We start from the raw sequence: 11,146 nt of genomic DNA, 5'->3' as shown, positions 1-11,146 counted from the left end.
CAACCTCGACAGTCTAACCTCATAGTTTAAATCTTCCATCCCCTTTACCAGTTTAGTTGCAGTCTCTGCACTCTCTCCAGCTCATTAATATCCTTCTTAAGGACTGGAGCCCAAAACTGCACTGCATACTCAAGGTGAGGCCTTACCAGGGACCTATAAAGCGGCAAAAATATGTCCTCATCCCTTGAGTCAATGCCCTTTTTTATACAAGACAGCACTTTATTTGCTGTAGTAGCCACAGAATGACACTGCCTGGAATTAGACAACTTGTGATCTACAAAAACCCCTAGATCCTTCTCCATTAAGGATGCCCCCAACACACTACCATTCAGTAGATAGTTTGCGTTTATATTATTCCTACCAAAGTGCATAACTTTGCACTTGTCAACATTGAACCTCATTTTCCAGTTTGCTGCCCAGTTTTCCAATTTTGTCAAATCGCTCTGCAAAGCGGCAGCATCCTGCATGGAACTTATAGTTTTGCACAATTTAGTGTCATCAGCAAAAATAGAAACAGTACTCTCTATGCCCACCTCCAGGTCATTAATAAACAAGTTAAAAAGCAAAGGCCCAAGGACTGACCCCTGCGGTACTCCACTAACCACACTGGCCCAATTAGAAAATGTTCCATTTACCACCACTCTTTGTACTCTATCCTTCAGCCAGTTTTCTATCCAATTACAAATATTATGTTCTAGGCCAATATTCCTCAATTTGATCATTAACCTTCTGTGAGGTACTGTATCAAACGCTTTAGCAAAATCTAAGTAGATGACATCAACTGCCATTCCAGCATCAAGGTTCCTGCTCACCTCCTCATAAAAGGCAACTAAAGCCCATAAAATAGTGCCAGGTGCGTACCCATCTATGCTTAAAGTTTTAATATGTGTGTGAAATATATGCGGGGTAGGCACCTGGCTAGAGATGAAGAACACACCTCATTCTAGATTATTGTTTGTTTATGCAGATGCCGTATTCACTTATTCTCATTATATCTCTTTATTATAACACTTTTCATAAATGAGAATGGCAAAAGCACTGCCCATGGCTAAAAACAATGCAGATCCTACTAATATGTTGAGGAAATACTGATATGATGAGGAAATACTGATATGATGAGAAAATACTGATATGATGAGGAAATACTGATATGATGAGAAAATACTGATATGATGAGGAAATACTGATATGATGAGAAAATACTGATATGATGAGAAAATACTGATATGATGAGGACAACTATGGAACACTAATTCTGTCTGGGAGGTCATAAAAACCATGGAGGCCCCATTGCCTCCTCTTGACAGCCCTGAAATACACTATGACTTTGCTCCCTCTGTGCTATACTTCCACTCAAAACTGTGTTGGGCCCTATCATGTCATGTCATACCTCCTCTAAACTTACAATAGTGTTTTTATATATTCTTTTTGTCTAATTATCAAACACATTAAAGTGAAACTGGGAGACTTAGGCTACCCACAGTTAAGCTTAGGTTAGTTGATTTATAGGCTATGAAAGTAAGAAAGAAGGGCAGGAGATAAAGTAGAGAAGGATGAGGCACAGAAATAGATTTGTCCCAGACCTGACAAAGAGAAACTCTGTTATCTGTATAATGCATAGCCAATGTCAAATGCAGAGTCTTTGCTTGACTGCATTTCCTGTATATATGCACTGGGAAAAGTATCTGGCTCTCATAGATGGGGGGCAGCCATTTTATATATATATAATACTAAAAGTAGCGCTGTCATTTCAATATAAAAAAATGCTCACTAAGAAAAATCAAGGCTACTTTTTCTGTATGGAATGTGGCTCATGGTGAGAGGCTATAGCACCACCATAATTGATCATCGGATATCAATCAGTTTATTGCAATTTTAATTAACAGAAATAACAAAACTAAGTGACATTAACAGAAAGGCCAATATTGAGTCTGCACAAAACAAAAGACACTACAAAAACCCTATTATAGCCTATTAGAAGCAAATAGCCTTGAGCACATGTGGTTTGAGTTATATTGATTGAACCCAGACTCGTGCAAGTCAGGAAATGGTTAATTTTTTTTTCAGGACAGTAAATGAGATGTCTGATTTTTATATCCTCAAATCACAGCTGACAAGCTCGGTCTTGCTTAGATATATAATGGATACAGTTAATTATGCATGTGCTAATTAGACAAATCCAAACATCCTGCTGGCCCCCATTAAGGGCTCAGCTGAGCACTATAACAATACTGTATGTAAATGTGTATTGATATGTGGTATATAATTGTACCTTTTTTTTGCCATCAGGACTAAAGTTGTGGTATTATGACAAGGAAATAAGATCTTATATAAAGTAGATAAATCATGTTGAAATTATGTTTCTCGGGGTCCCAAGAGTTCAGCTGGGAAATGTATTTAGTCATGTGCTGTTTGGTTCACACTCATCACATAAAGTCTAATATGGGGAAACATAGGGGTTGATTTACTAATCTACAAATCCGAATCCCGAATGGGAAAAAATCGGATTGGAGATGAACATTTTGCGACTTTTTCGTATTTTTTGCGATTTTTTTTTTCACCGTCGCGACTTTTTCGTAGCCGTTACGATTTGCGCGAATTGTCACGACTTTTTCATAGCCATTACAAATTTTGTGAATTGTCGCGACTTTTTCATAGCCATTATGACTTTCGTGAATTGTCGCGACTTTTTCATAGCCATTACGACTTTCGCGAATTGTCACAACTTTTTCTTATTGAGCTCGAAAAATTTGCGACAATTCGCGAAAAGGTTGCAAAATACCGATCATTGACACACAAGGGGATTAGTTGTAGACAACTAATCTCTTCCAATGCCTTTCCACCAGCTAAAATGTAAATTGGCAAAAAATATATGTGTTGCTTTGGGTTTCTGAAGTTGCCTTGCAAGGAAAATATGAACATTATGCTGGTCCAAAGTCATTCAAGCTACTCTTAAAGTAACACTAACTAATACATCATGTACTGTTGCCCTGCACTGGTAAAACTTGTGTTTGCTTCAGAAACCCTACTATAGTTCATATAAACAAAGCTGCTATGTAGACATGGGCCAGCTATTCAAATTGAAAAAAAGGAGAAAAGACACAGGTTACAAATCAGATAGCAGATAAGCTCTGTAGATTCCCATTGTATTCTCTTGAGCTTATCTGTTATCTGCTATGTAACCTGTGCCTTTTCTCCTTTTTCCAGCTTGAATGGCTGCCCCATAGCTACACAGCAGCTTATATAAACTATAGTAAGGTTTCTGAAGCGACTATTACCAGTGCAGGGCCACAGTACATTATATTAATATTTATATATAAAACTTAATTTTTTGGTGTTATTGTTACTTTAAAGGTATTAAAAGAATCTGCCAGCACAACATTACCTGGCAGGGCTTTTAACAACCTCACAACCTTCACTGCATCAAGTGAAAGATCAGTTTCGCTAAAGTGGGGTATGTTTGTTTTTTTTTTGTGAACAAAGATCCCCCGCTATCTGTTTACAATGTCCTGTAATATATAAATAGTAATAAACCCTCTTTTCTGACTACTAGTTCCTTAGTATTGGCAACATGGATTTGAAGGAAGGCAAGAATGATGTTTCTACACTGGAAATATCTAAACAATATGAAGTAACTTTTTTCTGTGCACATTCAATCTATTTTCTCTAATGGAACATTATTTTCAAGTTGCTTCTCCTTGTCAGAAAGAAACAGTCAGTGGGAAGCCAAAAAAAACCCCAAAACGACAAAAAAATAACAGAATCCCCTACATCACAATGGAATGTGATATAAAAACATTGTCATGCTGGGATTTAAAACTTGGAATAGTTCTTTTTAGTGTGATGGGGGTGTCATTTTTGGAGCAACTTTAATCTTTTAATGATCAGTAATGTCATTGTCACATGTACAGTACATATTGTCCTGCAGAGACAGATCTGGGGTGAAACAAAACTACATTCCTTGGCTTTGATCCACCAGAGACACCGTATGAGTCAACATGTAGGTCAGATGTTTGTACTCAAGATGATTAGATCAGCCCCTTTGTTGTCAAGAAGATTTTTTGATAGAGAGGTGCAATTGAGTGAGAAATGTATGTATTTATAGCTAGCTGAAAGAGGGGACAAGCCCAATATAATATCCAAGCCACAGAGATACAAGTCAGTTTTGAATTCTTAATATTTAAAAAAAAAATTATATAGAGATTGCTTTTTTATTATGGATTTTACTTGCAGACGTACATGCTTTATATGGGTTCTTTCTACTCTTTTACAATATGATCAATATCCCAGAGGATGCCAGTGCTAATAGCAGCTGATTAGAATGAATGTAGAACCAGACTGAATGATGCTGGCCATACACAGTAGTCACCCTGAGAACATTCTTATCAGCTGACCTATCGTTTTACTGTATAATTCATCCATCAATGGTTAATGATATGTGAGGAGATTTCTGTTGTATCTTAGTTGGCTGCAAGATATTATATATATTAACCGAAGGCTGTTTTTCCTTTACTTTCGCATGTAACCCAACCCATTAAAATAAAGCCATGCACAGTGAAAATGTGTTTAACGATGTCATTGTTTCATGGGGAAAATTTTTAAAACCTGTCGGATCGACTGTTGGGGCAATGTGGTCAAAACGATCTCAAATTTTACGACTGTTTGCACCCCAACAATGTAATGGAAAGATGACCATTTTATTGGATTGTCCTTCAAATGGTTTCACATGGTGGTTTCTGCCTGTGCATGGTCACCTTCACAGCTATAGTGGTTTTGTGCCCCTAGCCTAAATATTTAGGGGGCCCATTTACTAACGGTTGTGTTGTTTTCATAATTCAAAAATACAATTTTTTTAAGAGGAAAAAAGATTTTTTTTCAGAATTTATTATGCACCAAAACTCAAATTTGAAAGTACAAATACGCCATCTAAAAGCTGTTGAGGTCATGTAGAAGTCAATGGCAGGTATTCTTCTCAAATTATCTAATCTTTCTTTGCTTAGTGTTTAATTTCTCTCATTTGTTTTTTCACGTTTTTTTCAAAATGTCATGTGTTTTTCTTTCCTTCATGCTTTTTTTTAAAGGCTGTTTAGGGCTCTGGCACACGGGGAGATTAGTCGCCTGCGACAAATCTCCCTGTTTGCGGGCAACTAATCTCCCCGAGTTGCCATCAGTTGCCATCCCACCGGCGAAAATGTAAGTCGCCGGTGGGATGGCACACAAGGCGGTGCAATTTCGGCAAATCACCGAAAATGCCTCGCGAGGCAACTTCGGCGATTTGCCGAAATCGCCTGCGCAGCGTGTACCATCCCACCGGCGACTTACATGTTCGCCGGTGGGATGGTAGTTCGGGGAGATTAGTCGCCCGTGACAAGGGAGATTTGTTGCGGGCGACTAATCTCCCCGTGTGCCAGAGCCCTAAAATAAATCACTTGGCACTCATGGTTTTAAAGAAAATGAGATGAAAAATAGAATGCTGATGAATGGGCCTCTCCATGTTAGCAAGTTAATGGATGCAGTAGAAATCCTGGGCCATGGAAGCAATGTTCCCCCAGTAAAGTCCTGCCCTGTAGTTGTACCACCTTAGGAAGCACCCTGAAGTAACTGATATTTTATATTGTTAAATGTGCCTTTGATATACAATGTAAACATTGTGTTGATATACATTATGGTTACTGGCATATCTTTTCAGATATTAATTCAAATGTATTTGGAGTTATTATAGTAATTTATAATATTGATTATCTGCCTAGAGTGATGTTGAATTGTAAATACATTTATGGATGTAACTAAATGTGAGTGTAACTAGATCGAGCACATTTGATTGAGAATATCCAGTTTTTAAACATACACAACAAAAAAAGTGTAAGGGTATTGACTGAGTTAATATCTTCAAGGTTTCTTGGGTAAAAGCATTAGTGGAGAAAATAAAATCTTAAGGTAAACCAATGTGTTTGACTTTAACACTATATGCAAGTTGAGGACAAAGCAATGGGCCCCTGTATGCAATTTATTCTTTATATAAAATCTGTAACCAAACAGGCCAATGCCACAAAGCAGAATGTGTAGACTTTTTTGAATAATTCAAATTTCAATCATTTTAACATAGAAAATCTGAGAAAACAACTAACCAATAGTTTATATAGTTACAGTGGCTTGAAAAGAAGACCAGAGTCAATCAAGTTCAACCCTTTCCTGTGAACCCAGCACACACAAACCTGTAAACTTATTGTAATCTATCTATACACTCATATACTGTATACTAGGGATGCACCGAACCCAGTTTTTTGGGTTTGGCTGATTCCCCGAATCCATCCCAAGGGATTCGGCCAAATACTGAACCGAATCCGAATTAGCATATGCTAATTAGGATCTGGAAGGGGTAAAAAAATTTCACTTCCATGTTCACACGGACATTTAACCCTTCCAAATCCTAATTGGCATATGCTAATTAGGATTCAGATTCGGATTGGCCAGGACCGTGGATTCATCCGAATTCGAACCCTGCCGAAAAAGGCCGAATCCTGGCCGAATACCAAACCGAATCCTGGATTCGGTGCATCCCTAATATATACCAACATCAATACTAACTGTAGATATTAGTATCACAATAGCCTTGGATATTAAGGTCCCCATACACGGGCCGACTATAGCTGCCGATATCGGTCCCTTGGACCGATTCGGCAGCTAATCGGCCCGTGTATGGGGAGAGCAGAGCGGCCTGGCCGACCGATATCTGGCCTGAAATTGGCCAGATCTCGATCGGCCAGGTTAGAAAATCCGGTCGGATCGGGGACCGCATCGGCTCGTTGATGCGGTCCCCAATCCGACTGCCCCATTGCCGCCCACATAATCCGATCGGATTATTATTTTTTTTTACCTAAATGCTCCCCGATATCGCCCACCCGTAGGTGGGGATATCGAGGGAAGATCCGCTCGCTTGGCGACATCGCCAAGCGAGCGGATCTGCTCGTGTATGGCCACCTTTACGCTTGTGCAAGAACTCATCCAGGCCCCTCTTAAAGGCATTAACAGAATCTGCCATTACCACATCACTAGGAAGGGCATTCCCCAACCTCACTGGCCTCACTGTGAAAAACCACCTACACAGAATGACACTGCCTGGAATTAGACAACTTGTTATCTACAAAAATCCCCAGATCCTTCTCAATTAAGGATACCCCCAACACACTACCATTCAGTATATAACGTGCATTTATATTATTTCTACCAAAATGCATAACTTTTGTCAACATTGAACCTCATTTTCCAGTTTGCTGCCCAGTTTTCCAATTTAATGAAATCGCTCTGCAAAGCGGCAGCATCCTGCATGGAACTTATAGTTTTGCACAATTTAGTGTCATCAGCAAAAATAGAAACAGTACTCTCTATGCCCACCTCCAGGTCATTAATAAACAAGTTAAAAAGCAACCCAATTACAAAATGTTCCATTTACCACCACTCTTTGGAAATTATCATTCAGCCAGTTCTCTGTCCAAATACAAATATTATGTTCTAGGCCAATATTTCTCAATTTTATCATTTACTTTATGTGCGGTAATGTATCAAATGCTTTTAATACCCTGAGATGAATACATTTATATGTTCAAGTCTCTTTTGAATTTCCTCCCGAGTGACCCATGCGTCAGTAGCTAAATTACTAGAACTGGGTATATTAAAAGGGAAGCCTTCATTATCTGGCTCCTCAGATGTATAGACAGATGAAAAATAGGAGTTCAAAATTTTCTTTTCTGCTTTTTTTCCCCTGTTCTCATCATGTGACTCACCTGTGATAATAAGGTTCCCACCCCTTCTTACTTCAATTTTTTACTACTTAAATATTTGAAAAATAATTTTGGATTCCTTTTACTCCTAGCTGCAATATCCCTTTCCATCTCTATTTTAGATTGCCTGATAGCTTTTTTGCATGTTATTTGCTTCCTTGTACCTGATGAAAGTTTCTGCTGTCCCAGCTAACTTGAATGCTTCAAAAGTACATTTTTTTCTTACCAACCTCAACACTAACACTTTTATTCAGCCATAAAGGTTTTGCTTTGTGATGTCTTTCCTTGCTTACAAGAGGAATATACTGACCTGTTTACATATTAAGCAACATTTTAAACATATTCCATTTTCTTTCTGTGTTAAACCCTGTCAAAAGACTTTCCCAGTTCACACATTGCAGAGATGCCCTTATACTGGCAAATTGTAGAAAGCAAAAAAAATTCACAGCTGCACTCTCCTTAGGCAATTTTCTGTGGTGCAAAGTCTCCTAGACGTATGGCAGTGCCCCAACAATGTATAGAACAAAGCAGAAATAGAGACTGCACTCAAGCAAGATTTTTCTTGTGGTACATTGGCATAATAAATGGGGTAAGCTCCCCAGCTGAAATTTTGCTTGAGTGCAGTCTCTATTTCTACTTTGTCTTATACTGGCAAAGCCTGCATATCTAAAATAGAGCTGTCTCTGCAGCATTATCTCAAAGGAGACCATGTTGTGATCACTGTTCCCCAAATGCTCACCCACACAAATGTTAGAGATGAGTTCATTATTATTAGAAATCACCAGGTCCAAAATAGAATAATTCCTAGTAGGTTCTTGAACCGCCTGAAATAAAAAGTTGTCATTTAGCATATTTACAAACCTACTAGCTTCTTCTGACTTAGCCACCCCATTACTCCAGTCAATGTCCGGATAATTAAAGTCCCCCATAATAACAATTTAACCCAGCTGTGCAAGTAGTAGCTGGGCCTCATCCTCCTCACTTATATGGGGTGGGTTATACCATACACCAATAATCATTTGCTTTGTAATCTTTAGCCCTGCCCAAATCTCTACCCAAAGGCATTGCACACCCTCCCTATTGCTGTCTCTGGTTATTACTTTAGCAAATGACTTTACATAAAGACAAACCCCTCCACCCTTTGTAATCCGTCTGTCACTCCTAAAAAGTGTTTAAGCATCTCAATTACAAAATTTCTAAATTCTAAAAATGCTCATCTTGTAATGAGTTGTCCATGGTAAAAATGTCTTAATTATACTGTATATAGGAGCCATTCTCAAGGCTCTGACTGCATTTATGATGAGGTGGAAGACAATATCTACTAGAAATTGTTGATAAAACACAAATCTAGTGGAAAGCCACTGTTGGATATTGAAAAAAACTAATTTCACAGTTAAATGATGCTATCAAGCCCCTTTTACAAACAATCATGCTGATTAAAAAAAAAATGATTAAAAATGCCAGTCTACATATAACATGTGTAAATGGATTAATCCCCCACCAGATTTATTTACCTTTTTTTGGTGTGCTAACACTGGATCACATTTTGTTGCTACTAATCTAAGAACCTGGGATCTGGTCAGGGCATAAATATGTAGTGGGAAGCGATGCCCTTCTGCATCTGGCACAGGTATCACATTTCTGTATTGCTGGAGCTTTGTTGGCAGCATATTTAATAACCCAAATGCCAAAGTGCATTATGCTTTGAAAAATGTTCGAAGAATGTCTATGGAATCCAAAGTGCTTATGTACCAGCATGGAGGAGGATACGTAATGGTCTGGGGCAGCAATATCGTGACATTCACTCTGCCCCATTAAAAACAAAGAACAAGTTGACATTTTAGGTAATTGGTGCATCCAATTGAACAAATATTTTTCCTGCGAGGGATGCACATTTTCAAGATGATCACTTTACACACACAGCAATAATGAATCAGTTTTGGTTTGTGGAACATTGAGACCTCTGGCTTTTGGCCAGAATGGTTGCCAGACTAATATAATTGGGCCATTGTCTTCAGGTTGGGAAATGAGTAGCAAGATAAGGCTATTCCTTCCCATCATAACACAAAGAACTGGAAGCTGCCCAACTAAGGGGATTAAACAACATTCCCATTACAACAGTTTACGACTTATCTAAATCTACTCCATGTATGCTGTAGAATACAGAGTCAGTCTTCCAAATCATATTAATAAACAATGTTGCCGAAATCATTGCTTTTTCAATTAGTTTAAGCGCCGCTTGTACATAAAAAGTGTTTTTTTATCCTATAAATTTAAGTATGATGATTTAGAGTATCTTTCCCACAAACCAATCCAATTATACATAAATTAAACCTAAATAACCCATTAAAATGGGCTACTTTCCCATGAAATAATGTATCCATTTTTTCAAAGACAAAGAATGATAAATGATTTAACTATTGTATATGAAGTCAATACTTGAGTTACTGTATGTAGATGGTACAGTACATAAATGCCTTTAGATTTTTGTCCTTACAGAACGCAAGCTAAGCTTTGCACATAGTGAGCTGGATCCATCAATAGTCACTTTAAATCGACCATGAGTGTCACTGATTAATACACTGACCTGCAGAGTGACCTATGGGGTTGCCTTGCAAAGACACGCAACATTCCAGAAAATTATCCTTGTATATAAGAGTCAACATTTTATGGGAATAGTCATTTTCAAGGAATGATGATGTCAGCTTATTACTCTACGATGTCAGTGTGAATATTGTGTCATGTGTTTAGCGATTTATGACAGTTTGACACATTTCGCTAAGCAAACAGTAAACGCAGAAAAAAAAATGAACCAAGAACGACAAAACATGATCCTTTGCAAAACAACAATTATTTGAACTGAAGGTAAAACATTTTTTTTAATAAAATGCAATTAAATTTAGCACTAGGGGAAAAATAAATCTTCCTTTCTGCACTTAAAGAAATGGATCAGGTGCAGCCTTTCATTCTGTGGATTAACAATGGAATCCCGGTGGTTTTGCTTATTCCCTGGTGGCAACAGAAGCACAATCCCCTAATGCCGTGTATGTGCAGGAATATTTAGCAGATACATGTATCTATTAACTAAACAACAGACAGCGCAAAGGTGGGTTATATATATATATATATTCATTCAGATATTGAATGTATATATATGTAATTGAATGTATATTTATTTATCATAACATTTTATGAGCTGTATGCCAAACACAAGTATTCACATGTTCACTACAATGGGCCAGGTTCAATTTGATGAGAAAAGTTTATCTTCTAATTCTATTCCAGATTTTCCTATAGATCCGCTTGCAATTCCATGAGAAAAACTTATCTCACAGTTTATCACATTAAAACTACTGATGTCTATG

This window comes from Xenopus tropicalis, chromosome 6 (genome assembly GCF_000004195.4).
Source record: "Xenopus tropicalis strain Nigerian chromosome 6, UCB_Xtro_10.0, whole genome shotgun sequence".
Classification (NCBI taxonomy): domain Eukaryota; kingdom Metazoa; phylum Chordata; class Amphibia; order Anura; family Pipidae; genus Xenopus; species Xenopus tropicalis.
Note: the sequence above shows the minus strand (reverse complement) of the source record.